The sequence below is a fragment of the Rhinolophus sinicus genome, linkage group LG07, assembly GCF_036562045.2.
Source record: "Rhinolophus sinicus isolate RSC01 linkage group LG07, ASM3656204v1, whole genome shotgun sequence".
In the NCBI taxonomy this organism is placed as follows: Eukaryota; Metazoa; Chordata; class Mammalia; order Chiroptera; family Rhinolophidae; genus Rhinolophus; species Rhinolophus sinicus.
Genome location: NC_133757.1, coordinates 65,062,848 through 65,080,443, shown reverse-complemented (window position 1 = coordinate 65,080,443; position 17,596 = coordinate 65,062,848). Strand labels below are relative to the sequence as shown.

Genomic DNA, 17,596 nt, shown 5'->3' with positions numbered 1-17,596 from the left:
GAGCAGGAATTGATCTCATGCAAACCATCTCACTGAGGTTATTTCTGCCACAGTGAACTGTCAAAACAAAGGCAATGTGTTGGATTTTCTTTCATCACATAAAGGAAGTCAATAAAGTAGAGCACAAGCATTTTACTAGCTAATGCATCGGCAGCAGGGAACGTGAGGTAATCTCACGCAGGATTCCACAGATTTCGAAGTGTCTGTGAAGGTAAGTCGTGTTGGCTGTGGCCAAGTGGTTCCATAGTTAAGCCATCCGTGGATTAGACCATGGCTATTCTAAGGTTAAAGGCAATTTCTAGGTGGTAATAACCATTGGAAGGTTTTGTGCATGGCCTGTGGTCCCAGGCGCTGAAGGTAAGCTCATTTTCTATTGGCTGAACGGCATGACATTTGCAGATGTTTTACCTCATTTCTGGTTTGAAGTTGTGGCAGTTTGCTGTTTCACTTAAATTGCTCGTTTTCTCTCCTTTTTCTTTTAGGTTTTGTTGTTGTTTTCAGTAGTATTCAAAGCATCTTTAAACCATACATCTCAGTGTCTTGAGATTAATTACTCTTTAATTAACAGGAAAATTTACAACATAGTATAAAGCAAATATATGTTAATTAAAATGGGCAGCCTTAGTAAAAGGTAGGACTTTTAAATCAAACCGATCTGAGAGGGCAAAAATAACCAGCCAAAAATTAAGAAATATTGCAAACTTGAGAGTAAAACAAGTAGAGGATTTGCTTTGTGCCAAGTACTATTTTAAATACTTTATAAATATTCAACCACATTTTTTATCAATTCTGGGTTATGAGTCTTAAAGAAGAGAAACTTTAGATGCAGAAAGAACCAGTAGCTTGCTTATGGTGGTTCTTCTAGTAGCTTTGAGAGCCAGAATTTAAATCCAGAGCCCACATCCTTACTACTATGCTGCTTCTCCTTTGAGATAGTCTATTAAATGGAAGTCATAAAATTAGATTGCATAAATAACATCAAGTATGTCACTGCTTCTAATGACTGTTAGTGGGTTAAATTCCCCTTTTGAAAGACAAAGACTCTCAAATTACATCAAATCAGATATTTATTTATACAAAATTTCCCACACACACAAGATTAAGACAAGGGTATGGAAGCAGTTACAGAGGCCTGCCTGCTGCTTCTCTCATTTCTAGAGAGGTAAGGCTCCCTGGCTGTTTCTCTTTCACTCCCTCCTTTGCAGGTCTCTCTTCAGGAAGGAATTCTCTGACCAGTGGATCAGAGAAAGTGATTTCTAATGCGTCCCAGTGACCACATTCAAGTAACCCACATTAAAAAGTAAAAAGAAATGGCACGTTCTACTTTCTCTTGCAGTCGCTAGGACCTATCTGTGCTTTATCACTGCAGGACTTCGCACATTTCGGCCGTTGGGAGGCCACAGCGACACTCTGCTCTTCTGTCCCTAGCGCCTCAGTTTTTGGCTGACAGGGGACTTGGTCATTCCCACCTGCACAAACCCCCGTGCTTGCCCCTCCTGGAAGAAGTCCCTGTCCTGAGTGCTGAGTTCAAGGAGAACATCTGGCCTCCTTCCCTGAGAGGAAGAGGCAGGAGGGAGGCAGGAATGGACAAGGGGCCAGGCCTGCATCTCCAGAAGACCAGGTCTTCAGAGGAAAGGGAGACTGGCCAAACTCTGGTCATTAGGGAAGAGGGAAAACAAACAAACAAACAAACAAGCAAACAAAAAACAACTTCCTCTATTGGAATATCCAGAGGTTTTCTTTTCTATGAATTAAAACAAAAAAAGAAAGAAAGATAGCTCATAGGACCCATCCCCTCTCAAAGGCAGCAAAAACATAAATATAAATGTTGACATAACTGCTGTGTAGCAAGTTGAAAACTATTTCATACATGATAGAATGTCAGATGCAAAAAGAATGGTAAAGGCCATCATGTGCACCCCTTTATTTGATACCTAAAGCCTGAGTGGGAGAGGAGAAGGCCTGAGCTAAGGTGATGTCACACAGGTGAAACCAGCAGGCTACCTTTTCAGGAAGAGCCGTGTCTTCCCACGCGTGTGCAGGGGCAGAGGCCACGGGGTCCATGTGGAAGTTCCCTCCATGATCTGTGCTTTGCAAGACCAACAGCATCTGCCTGAGTCTTCCGTAGGCCTGTGTGCCTGACAGGGCATGGCTCCCTGGGAAAGTGGCCCTTCAGCACAAGAGCAAGACGAGGCAAGTAGGAAACCAGAGGAAGCCCTGTTCTGATTAGTCTTTCAGCTCAGAATTGGGGGACCCTCCCGTCATGGGTAGCAGAGGAGCACGATGCCATCCCCCACCAGAGCTCAGGCTCTGTCCCCTGCTGCCTGGCCCAGGTGCTGATCTCTTTGTTGCTGATCAAATGACTCTTTCACAAAGTTAGTAGAATCTTCATTTGTAGTGGTCAAATGAATTTCCATCAGCCTCGGCAAGTCACTTCATCTATGAGAAACTTCCATTTCTTATCTCATTCAGCAAATGAGATTATTATTAAATGAGCAATTATTTGATGGTAAGTCTTGCTGAACATTCCGATTATACAACAGGAAACAGATAGTGTTCCTTTGCAACTGCAGTCCATCTTACATGTATATAAAAATATCTCAACCAGATGGGTGAATGTTAACATTCAAATATCTGGAAATACACGCAGATATTGTCCTGGGAGGTGGGGGAGTCAGATTGAGAGGATGGATGGAAGCCAGAGCTTGGGTTCCACAATCAGATTAACAAAGTACTTTCGTCCCTGGAAGAGAGGGCTGGGTGCCCTGATGTTGAGGCCTCCGGGGCTGTGAGTCTATGCTTCCTGGCTGTGACCCTGAACCCCACCTGCTCAACAGCGCTACAGACAACATGAAGGGAAACTCAGACCTCAGTGAATATTTGTGCTCTCTCTGCTCACTGTCTCCACAGTGACCTGCAAAAGCCTCTTCCTCTATGAGCTGACTACTAAGAGTGGGAGTCCAGCCAGATAAATAAACAAGCTGCCAAGACCCGCGCCAGCTTCCATAGACAAGGGAGTTTCCCATGGATGGACAGCCACACCGGGTAGCTGACGGGCCTCCTCACATTGCAGCGCTTGGGAGAGGTGGCCATGAAGGACAAAGGATAATCAGCCCTGTAAAATATCCCAAATCGCCATTTCTCACTGTGCTAAAACCACAGGAAGCCGGGGGTTCTTTTGCAGAGAAGGAGAGTGTTTGCTCATAGCTGGCTGGATCCTGGAAAATGGGGAAAGGGCAGAGGACCCATACAGAGATCCTAAGAGGCCCTCAGAGGAGGCCACAGGGAGGCCAATGCCTGTCTGTTATTAATGTGCACACAGAGCCAGTGGGGCCAGACAGGCCTGTCTAGGGAGAGCGATGGCTCAGGAGAAGAGGCAGCACGGCGTCTGTCCAGGCTCCCGGCTGTCTGCTGAGGGAGAGAGGCTGTGAAGGCAAGGGTCAAGGTGATATATGGATGTAGAGTGATGGCCAAGTAGCTTTGTCAGACACCTATGTCATTGTCTCCTAAGACATTTGTACTAGGGGAACAGGTGGCAAGACAAGAGTCATTTAACAATGAATTGCAACCCATGTTCTTACTGTGTTCTGCAAAGGGGACATGCCCTCCATCCAGAGGCCGGTCCTGATGGTTGAGCTATGGACCTGCCAGAAGGAGGAAATCTCCAGACATGTGAGGATCAAGAGAAACCCCAAATATCAGGCCATCACACCGTCCCCAGGACTGTGGTTGGTACTACTCGTTTGGAAATATTATTAAGAATGGAGGGCAGAAAAAAGTAAAAAGGGAGCCTTGGGAGCAACAAAGGATCAGTTCATAAATGAGAGCAGTTTACAAACCCCTTTCACATGCGTGCTTGCATTGACACTTGCGTCCTGGCTGTCTTTGGTCACAGTGGCTGTCTCTCTGCATTTCTGATGAGCTGGCCTCTTCCTCCACTGGATCTTCAGACCATGCATCAGCACAGCCGGGGTTCCCAGCCAGGCATGTATTTCATACACATCAGTGCTGCAGTCAGTTCCATGCGTGAAGACTGGGCCTTCCCACAGCTTTCACAGTGCCTGGAACACAGGGAGCCCCCGTGCAAACCAGTCGAGTGGATTAATCCAAACAATCATCATTTGGACAAGAATAGCATTCCCTCTTGGGCACATAAACTGAAAATGTTTTTGTTTTATTTTTCCTAATCCCTTAGTGTAAGAACTGGGAGTTTGTGCCAAAGCTTCTGATTCTAAGTTCCTTTCCTATGCTGCATTCTCAAAGTTATGTCAGATCCTAGATTGGGTGGGACTGCCCTGGCCATTTTTGATTGACCCTCACCAAAAGTTCCCATGAAGGTGTCTTCCGGTGCTGCCCTGGGAAGGAGACAGTGGGAGTCAGTGCCAGGCTGTGGGCACTTCAGAGGGGTGTGTGCAGCCCCAGTCCCCCTGCTCCGCCCTAGCACAGGGTTCCAGCACTTGTGAATGTCAGCTGGGAGCCACAAGGCTCTGTTGCACTTGGGCAGCATCAGATAAGAACCACTAATCACTGCATTCACTGTGTGCCAACCACCCTCCAGACACTTCAGAGTGCAGTGGCTGCCTCCAAGATGGCCCTCCGGTTGTAAGACAGTGTGTGGCTTCTGAGGCTATACTTTAAAGGCATTCCTGCTTCCCCTGGTTTTTTGGGTTGTGCACTCTGGAGGAAGCAGATGCTATGCTGGGAGGCCCATGAGCAACCTGCCAGGCATGTGAATGAGTCACTGAAAGAGGATTCCCTCAGTCGAGCCATAGGACTATTGCAGCCCAGGCTGACGTGACTGCAACTGCACAAGACACACCAGAAGAACTGCACAGCCAAGCCTTGCCCAAATCTCTGACCAACAGAAACCAGGAAGACAACAAATAATTGTATTTTAAGCCACTAAATTTGGGGTGATTTTTTATGCAGCAATAGATAACTAACACATTAATAACTAACTTTATCATTGCAAAAAATAAGGAGTAAGTATACTATTATCTTTATTTAATAAGTGAGGAAATAAGGGCAAATAGCCAGTGTATACTTAGCAGAGGTATTGGTTTTGAGTCCGTGTGGTTTGTGTATCACTGTACTGTCCCACACAGTAGCCAAAAATTAATGAAGTTTTTTGAAAAATGAGAAGGTCAGTATCTCAGTTGCACTAGTTACGTTTCAAGTGCTCAGTGTGGAAAGAGGCTGCCATATTGGGTAGGGTGAGCATAGAACACTCTGTCATTGCAGAAAGTTTGATTGGGCAGTGCTGGCATAGAGCACGTGATATGAATCACTAAATAATCTGCTAGCTAGAAATAAATTGGAGACCCTTGTTTGAATTCACTAAGAGGTTTACTATCTTGTTAGCTAGTCCTGGAGTGTAAATGATTAGATGGTACAGACAGAGAATTCTGAGCTTTCGAACATTCATTCCCTGCTCTGCATGTACCAGGACAGAAAAGACTCGTACCTTAAGGAGACCCTGTACCCCTTTCCCATCTTCCCTCAAATTCCCCTGGCATTCTTCTTGTTCAGCCCATGAAAGCTCAGTGTGCCCAGGTACCACCCTTGGCATGGGGTCCTATTCTCTCAGGCCCATCACTTTGGTTGTCTGTCCACTGAGAACAAACCCTCCACATGGAGCAGTGACTCAGCCCAGGCCCGGTGCTGGGCCATAGAGACACCAAGGAAAGTAAGACACACCCTCCTGCTTCATGGAACTCACATTCCATTGGGAGGTTCACTGCGCGGGGGTGTCAGGCCCTGTAATAGAAGAATCTCTGAGGAGCTATGAAAAGACAGAGACTGGAACACGAAACCGGTCTGCCTGGAGGTGTTTGGGAAGGACACAGATGGCATTTAAACTGCTCTAGGCAGGCAAAGAGGCCCTGGCAAACAGTGAAGAAATACAGGGGCATTTCAGACACAGGCAATGACATCAGAGAGAATGATTTGCTCCAGAAGCAATGCAGTCTGAGGACCGTAATGATGAGATGAAAAAGGAGACTGATGCCAGGCTATGTAGGGCCTCATGTGCATGCTAAGAAATGTGGACTTTGTGAAGAAAATAGGACATGTTGCCTTTGCATCTGCATTTTGGGGACTGCTTTCCAGGTCTAGAGCTTGCTGGTAATTGATGCACACTGGAGGGTGCTGGGGGAGGAGGAGCAGTGACATTTTGGATGTGATTCTGCCACCTCCCCAGCGACTCCCAGCTGGGCTCAGGTGGGTGGTAAAGAGCATACAGGAATATGGCACACTGATAGCCTGGATGTAAGGGGACCCTGATTAACCTACAGAAAGGCTATGGACCAATTCACTGAAAGTCAATTTGCGAAAAGCCAATTCACAATGTCCATCAGATGAGTATCTTCAACATGGTAAGATAGGCTGCTACAGCTGCTTTGCTGACAGAAGCAGAGGCAGGGGCCAAGGCAGTGCCAAACACAGGATGAGGGCACAAATCCACAGGGGGCCACCACAGTGAACTGCATTTAAGAAGAAGCCCTCCCAATAAACATAGGGGTGCATATATTTTTTTGAATTAGTGTTTTGGATTTATCTGGATAGATACCCAGGAATGGAATTGCTGGATCATAAGGTAGTTCCATTTTCAGTTTTTTGAGCTACCTCCTAACAGTTTTCCATAGTGGCTGCACCAATCTGCAATCTCACCAACAGTGCACGAGGGTTCCCTTTGCTCCACATCCTCGCCAACACTTGTCGTTTATTGATTTATTGATGATAGCCATTCTTACTGGTGTGAGGTAATATCTCATTGTGGTTTTTATTTGCATTTTTCTAATGATTAGTGACGTTGAGCATCTTTTCATGTCTGTTGGCCTCTTTAGAGAAATGTCTCTTCAAGTCCTCTGCCCATTTATTAATTGGGTTGTTTGTTTTTGATGTTGAGTTGTATGAGTTTTTTATAAATTTTGGATATTAACCCCTTATCAGATGTATCATTGACAAAATCTTCTCCCATTTAGTAGGATGCCTTTTTGTTTTATTGATGGTTTCCTTTGCTGTGAAAAAACTTTTTAGTTTGATGTAATCCCACTGTGTTTATTTTTTCTTTTGCTTCCCTTGCCTTACGGGATATATCAGTAATATTACTGAGGGTAATGTCTGCAGATTTACTTCCTATATTTTCTTCTAGGAGTTTTATGGTTTCGGGTCTTTAATCCATTTTGGATTTATTTTTCTATATGGCATAGGGAATAGAGTCAATGGAATTGTAACAGCTATACACGAGTTCAGAGGGGATAGTAGATTGGGGAAGGGAAGTTAGCACTTTGTGAAGGGTATAAATGTCTATTGTACATGTGTATGTACACCTGAAACTAATAAAAAAATTTTAAGGGTAATTTTATGCATAATGTATACCATATGTAATTTCAGTTATTCAAGCCAAAAAGAAAAAGAAAGAAAGAAAAAGCCATCCCATTCACAGGTCAATGGTATATGCAAATGAACAGTAAACTAAACCTTGGAATGAAATCCTCAATAAATCAGGGAGCATGTCTATGATTTGGAATTTGGTCACTTGATTCTCAACGAAGTAGCCCTTAGCATATTATTTTTTAGTGACTTTATCCGCTTCCCAGGAAAAGACACTAAACAGAGGCCTACACCTTTGGCTTCCTGAGCATTCACTCTGGTCACCTACCCAGGTGTAAGTAAGAAATATAAAGAAAAGTGAACTTAACCCTCCACAGTTCCTCTCTTTCTTCACCTCACAGCTCAATTCCTCTGCTAAAAGACTGATGTCATCTTCAGTCTTTTGACATGGTTTGTTTACATCCCTTTCTATCTCCACTAAAATGTCCTTTCTTCAGGGTCTTTCTCATTCTCCTGCTCTCACTCTCACTCTCCTGCTCACTCTTGTTCTGTCTTCCTATAAACAATGATATAAATTACCACTTAGCTTGAGCTGCTTAGCGTGTTCCTGGTCTTTATGGAGACAGCACACTGCATAATGGATCGCCTTTGTGGGAATGCGCGATCCCTGTAATTAGGAACACTTGGAGGGAGACCACGCTCTATCACTCAGGAGATCATAAGCATTTCTACTCTGGTTAAGTTCAGTTTAATGCAAAAGAAACATGTGTTTCCTGTCCCTTATTCTAAATCGATTGGACCATTTGTCTAATTTAAACACTCTATAAATTACATACATCCTCCAAAGATAGGGATGAGGTCAAGGTACGTGATATATGTTTTTTTCACATGGCTTGAATCCATCACTGTCTTCCAAAAGGCCCCGTAGCCTTCTCTTGAGTGGATGGAGGCCCCATAACTCTCTGATCTACTCCATTTTCTTTGACACTCTTTAGGATCCTTGTTCAGACAATTTGTCTGAAGAATTTTGCGTGGACTGAAGGCTAAACTAGCACTGCATCCCACACTATCCCATGTTTTGTTAGCACAACCATCAAATACTCTCCAATTTTTCTTTCCACTTTGTCCGTTATTATCAGAGTCTTGACAAAAGAAAAATCAAGGGAGGTAGATGGGGTATGGTTGTTTGTGGTGATTAATTGTTAATCATTATTGGCTGATTTAGCACACTGAATTTTTAGAAAGAAAAAAAAATGTTTTTCCAATCATTCAGTTTCTCTGGTATATGAGACTTCAAGAAGGGTAAAAACCTCTCTTGGGGATTTAGCATCTCCAACTGGCAGGTTCCCTTGACTTCTTAAATTTTGTTAGGGAAATGAGAATCTAGTTATCAAATAGACTCCATTTTATTATAATCAATGAGACTTCATTGCATTCTCATTTTTGGTTTCAGAAGCTGATTTTTTTTTTTCATGTCCAGCCATTAAATCCCATGTTAAAATAATATATGAACTGGAAGGGAAATAAGATCTCAAAGAATTCAAGCCCTTTGTTTTATAAATGGATTGAAAATAGGCAACGGGTAGCAACTAAGATGGAAATAGAATTAAAATTATTGAATATTGGTTCATTTTCTAGGTGTTAGAAGATATAACAAAATCAGAAATGAGACAAGGCTGTAATCACTGCCACTACATTGCATTCCACAGAGGTTTTAGTTAATGCGATCAGTCAAGAAAAATAATGCTGTAATTTTTAAAAAAAAAAAAACAGAGAGAAAACTTTATCTATATTTGCAGATTTAAATGATCATGGAACTAGAATACCAATAAAAATAACTAAATATTAAAACTAAAATACAATTCTGTGAAGTGGGTGATTGATAAGAAGAAGACCATGTGGAAATCAATACCTTTTTTAAAAATAATAGAAAGAACTCTCTTTTAAAAAATTCACTAAACTATTGTCTGTGTCCAAGGGTAAAGTGGATCAAATATGTTGATGGAAGGAGAACTGACTCTGGGTGGTGAACACACAATGGGATTTATAGATGATGTAATACAGAATTGTACACCTGAAATCTATGTAACTTTACTAACAATTGTCACCCCAATAAACTTTAATTTAAAAAAATTCACAAGCCAATTAGATTTCTAAAAATGACTAATCAGAAATGTACATGGCATATATAAATAAAACAATCATACATTATTGAAGAACATAAAAGACTGGATCAATGAAAGACAGACCATGTTTCTGGGTGACAACTCTTCATACCAAAAAATTATTAATTCTACCAAATCAATTAGTAGATTCGATACACTCATCAAGATTTTCACAGGATGTTTTATGAAACTTGACAAGCAGATTTTAAAGCTCCTCTAGAATAAAAAACGTAAGTACAACCAATACAAATAAATATGAGATTCATAGCAAAAGGTATCAATGGCCAAAAAACATATAGTACTTGAGTAAATTTTAAAACAAATCATGATGTGGAGGGAGAAAACAAGAGAAGAACTGGTTACCATTGAGACAAAGAAGCATCCACTAATTTGAGGAAAATTGGTATCGTCAATATTAAGTCTTCTCATTCAAGGACATAATTGGTCTCTCCATTTATTCAGGTCTTGTTGCATCCTTCAGTAACGTAATTGCTTCATTTATGTAGAAGTACATTTTTTTGTTAAATTTGTTTTCTAATTCCCTTTCAGTTTTCTCATTTCCAGGTCATTCCCTGTTCCTGAGTCTTCTATTGCCCTCATAATAATATGTTCTGTTATTACATCACGTTAAATAAGAAATAAACAAGAACTCTAGTAAAGGTTCAAAGAACATTCTCTGAGAACCTGGGAGGAACATAAGTATCTTGTAGAAGGGAGTATTGAAATTGATCTTTAAAAAGTGAGTCCATTTTGACACATGGCCACGATGAGAAATCATGGAGATGGGAGAACAAGGGGACAATGATAATTGGTGCATGAGGAACCAGCCTGGGTCCTAGTGCAGAGGACACTGGGACCTACACAGCAGAGCACAGAGGTGACCTCACTCCAAGTGAGAGGACATTCCAGGACAGGACAGGGCTAAGAGTGCTTTCTGCACACACCATCTCTCTCCTCTTTCTCACTTGCCTCCACCCGAAGCCCAGAGCCCTTGAGCTTCTCCCTTATCTTTTCTACACCCTTCTGCTTCCCCCAGGTTTACATGTGTGACCTCTGGGCCTCTGAACTGGAATAAAAGCCTTGAACCAAACTGCCCTGTTCAGGCACACACACTGTTACCTCATGTCTGTATTTAGGTCCCATTGGCTTTACTGGGATGGATGTGTGGGCTCTACCTTTGACATTTTCTCACATTGGTAACTAAATTCTAACTCTGTTTCTCCAGCTTCACCCTGGCCACTTTATATAACTTTGGACTCCACTAGCTGATTCTCCAGCTTTCCTGTGGTTTTCCTGGCTGTCCCACCTATCTATTTAGGTACCTCGTCCAGGTCTTCCCAGCTTTCAAGACAAATGATGCCTCTACAGATGCATACTTACACTGCTGTCCTCCAGAAAGAGAGATGATTGGCCCTTCAGGTCCGTGTGCATCAATTCCATTTAAACCTGTCATTAGCATGATGAAGCCAAACCCCTGCAGAATATTTGAAGTAGTAAATGTGATCTGATGGATGCTTCCCATGCTTCTTTTCCTTTACCTCAGAGAAGTAGCAAATTGAGAACTTGAAGAAGGCTAACATATCAACCCACCAACCCAGGTCAGGGGATACTTAACAGAATAGCTTCAATGTTTTAAACAGTAGCAAAGTTCACATAAGAAGACCACTGGAAAGAAAGCCACGTTTAAATAAGGAGGCTCATCTTGAATTCACCACACTCCTCTCATTCCCAGAAGGTAGGCTGTGACTAGCACCTGAGAATGAGAATAGCAATTCCAGGAACTGGGGAAGTCCAGGGGTCTCTGAGAAATGAGCAGACGCCTCGCTCAACTTCTGTTGTAACTTCTCATGTGTCTGCCTTGAAAACAGAGTTTGTAAAGTTAAAAGCAGCTTTCCTAAACTCCCTACCGGATAGGATCCTGGATGATTTAATTTTTGCCAATCAAATGAGCTTTCACAACTCTTTAATTTGGAATAGAATTAAGTAAATTCTGTAAATGGACTAAATACACCAATTAAAAGACAGAGACTGACAGAGTACATTTAAAAATATGACCCAAATAGATGTTGTCTATAAAAAATTCATTTCAAGTATAACAATATAGGCAGATTGAAAGTAAAGGTATAGAAAAAGATATACCATGCAACCATTAATTAGAGTAAGCAGGAGTAACTCTATATTAATATTGGATGAGGTAAATATGAGAGCAAAAATAATTCCCAAAGACAGAGAGAGGCATTATTTAATGATAAAAGAGTCAATCTACTAAGGAGACATAGTAATACAAAATGTGTTCTCCAAAACAAAAGAGCTTCAAAATATGCAAAGCAAAACTGAAGGGAGAAAAAGACAAATCAACAATTATAATTGAAAAGTTCAACACCCCTTTCAACCATCGATAAAATAACTAGGAAGAAAATGGGCAAGGATACCATGAACCAACTAGCCAACATTTATAGAACACTCATTAGCAGAGAACACATTCTTTTCCAGTGCCCACAGAAGATATGACAATATAGACACTATCTTAGTCTATAAAACTAGCCTCAACACACTTAAACGAATTGAAATCACAATGTATTCTCTGACCACAACAAAATCAAACTAGAAATCAATAACAAAAGGATAACAGAAAAATCTCCAAATACTTGGAAACAAAACAGCATACTTCTAAATAATGTATGCGTCAAAGACAATGACTCAATGGAAATTAAAAATACATTCAACTAAATAATAATGAAAATATAACATCACACCTTATGTGACACAGCTATACCAACAGGGAAACATATAGCAATAAATGCATACATTTGAAAAGAGGAAAAGTCCCCATCCCTCAAGAGCCTGGAAAAAAAAGAACAAAATAAATCCAAAGCAAGTTTCTGGAAATAATAAAGATAAGAACAAAAATAAGTGAAATTGAAAACAGACAATCAATTGGAAACTCAATGAAATGAAGAGCTTTGGAAAGATGATGAAATTGACAAGCCTCTAGCAAGATGAACAAATTAAAAAGACAGATGACATAAGTTACCAGTATCAGAAATGTAACAGGGGACATCAAAAGGATTAAAAGGGAATACTATGAACAACTCAACACACGTAAATTTGAAAACTTAGATTAAATGGACCAATTCCTTGAGAAAGACAAATTACCACATCTTACCCGGTATAAATAGTTTGAATAGCCCATAACTATTGATGAATTTGAATTTGTAATTTTAAAATCCCCAAAAAGAAATTTTGGGGCCCAAGTAATTTCACTGGAGAATTTTACCAGATGTTTAAAGAAGTAACACTAATCTACACATCTTTTTCAGAAAGTATAAGAGGAGGGAATACTTAATCAAAATTATAAACTTTTGTTAAGAGAATGCTAAGACAAACTATGATGTGTGAGAAAATGTTAGTAAACCATATATCAAACAATGAACTAATATCTAGAATTTATAAAGAAGCCTCAAAACTCAACAGCAAAAATAAATTATAATCAAATTAGGAAATGCACAAAAGACACAGAGGCATTTTAACAAAACAGAAATACAAATGGCAAGTAAGCCATGATATTCAACATTAGCTTTTAGGGAAATGCAAATTAAAGCCACAATGAGATCATATAGTCTTTGTCTTTCTCAGTCTGACTTATTTCACTTAGAATGATATCCTCTAGGTCCATACATGTTGTTGCCAATGGTAATATTTCATTCTTTTTTATTGGCAGAGTAATATTCCATTGTATATATGTAGCACATCTTCTTTATCCAATTGTGTATTGATGGGCAATTTGGTTGCTTCTATATCTTGGCCATTGTAAATAACACTGTAATGAACATAGGTGATAAGGTGAAGGGATTAAGAAGTACAAATTGGTAGTTACAAAAAATTAATGGGGTTGTAAAGTACAATATAGGGAATACAGTCAATAATATCATAAAAATTATATATAGTGTCAGGTGGGTACTAGACTTATCAGGAGATCACTTCATGAATTATATAAATTTCTATGCTATACACCTGAAACTGATATAAAAAATATTAAATGTCAACTGTAAATGAAAAATAAGTCACAGGGATATAAAGTACAGCATAGGGAATATAGCTGATAATATTGTAATAACTATGTATGTATTATCAGATGGGTAATAGATTTATTGGGGTTATCACTTTGTGAGACATAGAAATGTCTAGTCACTATGCTGTTTTGTATGCCTGAAACTAATATAATATTGTATGTCAATAGTAATTGAAAAATAATATTTTAACTAAAAAATAAAACCACAATGAGATATCACTATATACCTATTAGAATGGCTAAAATAAATAATAGTAACAACACCAAATGCTGGCATGTATACAGAGAAACTGGATCACTCATATATTGCTGGTAGGAATGTACAATGGTATAGCTACTCTAGAGAATAATTTGGCCATTTCTTTAAAAAAACTAAATGTGCAATTAGTACAATATGACCCAGTAATAAGTGGCATGAAACCTAGAGCTGAATTAATTAATTAAGGTCTGAAACCTGAAGTAATGAGGACTTATGTTGATATCAAAACTTATTCACAAATATTTATAGCGGCTTTATTCATAAGTTAAAAACTAGAAACAACCCAGGTATCCATTAACGGGCAAATGGTCAAATAAGTTGGGTATTATAGCTCCATGGTATGGATGCATTACAACTTGTTTTTCCATTGTAGAAAACTCAATAAAGCATGCACCATGTATTATTCCTTACAACTTCATGTGATTCTATTATTGTTTCCAAAGAAAAGGTTAATTTTTTTAAACAAAAACAAATTAATACTGTAGGCAAATAGAAACAGAAAAAATGAATTAATAAATAAATACTCTGTTAATTCTTTCAACTGTAAATTTTCTCACAAACTCTTCAGAGTCTGTCTAAAAAGAGACTTCTAATTCCAGCCAAACAAGCTACTTGTCCTGAAAATGAAATCAAAAGTGGAGCAATCACCATCCATCTCCATAATCTGTACATTTCAGCTAAGCACCTCGTCTTTTGTCAAGGCTTCACCAATTTGTTAACTCAAAAATTCTACACCAGCTTAAGGCCTGAAGCAAAGAGTCTTTAAACATAATCATTTCACTATGGATCACTAAAATAATCTACTTAAATTCCATAAAAACTTAATTGGAAACAAGATTGATTGTTTACAAATGTTTGTTGACAAAAGGAAAGTGGGAAGTCTCTCAACAGCTCAGTTTCCAAACCTAAACTCAAGAATATTCCCCTTCACTTTCACTTATGTCAAAATAACTTGATTCAGGTTTTAGACAAACAGCATGTGTGCACATATGCCACAGCACACAGGAAAATGGGCCCCTGCACAGCCCTCTGCTAATGACAAGTTTTACTGTAGTGAGGCAGGAGCAACCTTCAGAAACAGCTGACCCTCTGCACTAATTACGCTTAGAAAGAAAGGTGAAACATTAACTTGGCTGAAGGGCCACTGTCGTTCTTGGTGGATATTCCACACCATTCTATTCAGTGCATCAGTGGACTCCATCACATTGGCTTGGTGTACATTTTGTAGTCCATATATCCTGTCAATCTCAGACAGAGACAAAATCAGAAATTCTACGAGAGCTGGCCAGCTAATGAAACCAAAGCTTCAAACTTCAGGCTGATACTATGCCTTCTGTGTTCTGTGGCTCTAAAGCCTTAATCCCCAACCAAGTACTTTCCAGCCACTTAACTTCAGAGATTTTCCCCCAGGAACCATCTTTAATCTACCTTCTACCATGCAGGCGTGGGATAGCTCTCCATTTGGAGATGAACCCATCAAGCTTCATAATTTCCATAACTGAGAATTAGATCAGGCTGAGCCTACTGTGTCCCAAGCCAGTGAAACCTGTGCAGAGCAGGTACTAGAGTGCCATCCCTGCCAAGTGACAGCATGCTACCCTAAGCCTTAGCATCGTATGCCCTCCTCAGTAAAACACCCAGCCATTGCCTCGCTCCCAGTCCCTACCAAATACATATGTCCAACCTCTGAGACTGGGTTTCTGCTCTGTCTCTAACTATATTCCAACTCCCATCTGGCTATGACCCAAATGTTTCTGGCTTTCCAGGCCTCCCTTTCTTCAAGGGCTGAAACCTGAATCCTTTACCTCCCATCCCAGCTACTGACAACTTAAGATGTTATCACTCACCTGACTGTGAGTTCTGCCAATTCTCAAGGATTCCAGATCATGTTTCTAGAATGCAATGAAACAGAAATTCTTGTTGATTTTTCTACATTCACATAACCAGATCCACCCCCAAAAAGAGAGAATCTAATCCTGATTCAGACTCATCTTGGACAAACCTGGACAACTGGGATATTCAATTTAATTTAATTCAATAAAAATGTCTTGAGTTCTCACATGTATCTGGTATTTTCCCCACTGGGATTTATAGATGATGTAATACAGAATTGTACACCTGAAATCTATGTAATTTTACTAACAATTGTCACCCCGATAAATTTAATAAAATAAAAATAAATAAAAAAATAAAATAAATAAATATTTTAAAATAAAATAAAAAAAAGATTAATATGACAGAGCTCACACCCTCCTGAAGCTTGTTGCTAATTGGGAAAACATATGTATAACCATAGATCTTCAAGTCTTCAATCTAATAAGGTAAACGATATAATAAGACATGAATTTGTGGCTCATTAAAAGTAGTGCGTGGATCATCACAGAGGAGGAGGAGAGAAGGTGAGTAGATGGGAAAAAGGATGCACAAGGGCAAGAAAGGGAGAAAGAGATTCCCCGCACTGGAAAGGGCACATCAGATGGGACTGTGTAAGCGGCAGGCACCTGTGCTAAACCACTTGGAGCACCCCAGCGAGGCGGGAGGACTGTGGGTGCAGTAGTGTCAGGAAGACTGGCCCCGGGGCCCCAGGGCTCTCAGCCTCAGCAAAGAGCTCCCCACTCAAGCCTGGGCTGGAAGCCTCAATGTGTCTGTCCACAGGGAGGCCAGCAGCGACCATGTGGACTCGGACAAGGACCGAATCAAAGGTGGCTGGTGCAGCTGAGGAGTGGGAGTCACCCAGGAACCCTGTTGGAAGTAAGACCCCCCTAAGCCTTCTTAGAATTTGGGGGTGAATGGGAAAAAAACCAATTGTCAACACGATGGATTTTTATGCAGGCACTAGCAGAAATGAAGCTAGGCTGATTGTGGGGACAGAGCCCCAGAGAGCAGTTTCCAGGCTCTTGGCCTTATGTGGAAAGGTGCTGGCTCGGGTAGTAAATGGTCATCAGCTGTGACTAGTTGGTCATCGGCTGTTACCAGTTAGCCATTAGCCACTGATATAGCTGCCGTGGCTAAGCTAGCAAAGGGTGGTGGAGTGGTGGAGTGTGGATTGCAGAATGCAGAGACGCGGATTGCAGTTAACAAGTGAGGTGGGTTGGCAGAGACAAGCGGACGGCAGGTTGCAGGTCGTGTGACACCTGCCTCCTGTGTTTCCAACCCAGCCGCCAGTGAGAATATAGTGGTATGACTCCCCTATCTGTGGCTCCGTGGGTGTTCCTTTTTGACCTCACCATATCCTGCGTTCTTGTGTGGGGAGTGGGACCAGAGACCCCACCTGTCACCCTGCATGACACTGATTATCACTGATTTTATAAAAACAAAGCACTATAGCCGTTGTGTGTGTGTGTGAAAGATAAAAACTCTCTACAGTGATAAGCAGAGTCCAGAAGAAATACAGAGGAGGGCAGGTGACAGATATAAAATGCAGTGAAATCCTCATGGAGAAGCTGATGGGTAAACTGAGTCTTGAAGAGTGGGTTGGAGGTAAGCAGGTAAAGAGGGAGCGTACTGGGGATCAAGTGAAATGAGCTCTATGGGAGGTGGGCACTGGACAGAAGCTCAGCAGAGAGCCACCAGCAGATCTGCGCCTGGGCCCAGGCCCACAGTTTGGCCTGATGCTCTTACCCAGTTTCTATCAGCAAACAGCTGCTGATACCTTGCAACATGTCTGTGGAGCCTACTCTGGCCCTCTGTCTTCTCTTCAGGAACTACCCCAGAGCCACAGCCAAAAGAAGGTCTAATCTACTTTGTCATTAATTGGGCATTCAT

The 17,596-nt window shown here is 40.9% G+C and overlaps 1 long non-coding RNA gene across 1 annotated transcript in view; it reads right to left on the bottom strand.

The window, feature by feature from the left end:
* Positions 1-1,153: 1,153 nt before the first annotated feature.
* The window catches only part of LOC141572647 (uncharacterized), a 42,841-nt gene continuing 26,398 nt past the window's right edge, over positions 1,154-17,596 (bottom strand). The window contains exons 2-3 of the long non-coding RNA XR_012497952.1: positions 15,679-15,723; positions 1,154-4,061 (exon numbers count right to left, since the gene is read on the bottom strand). This is a non-coding gene — a long non-coding RNA (uncharacterized LOC141572647). The remainder of the gene's footprint in view (positions 4,062-15,678; positions 15,724-17,596) is intronic.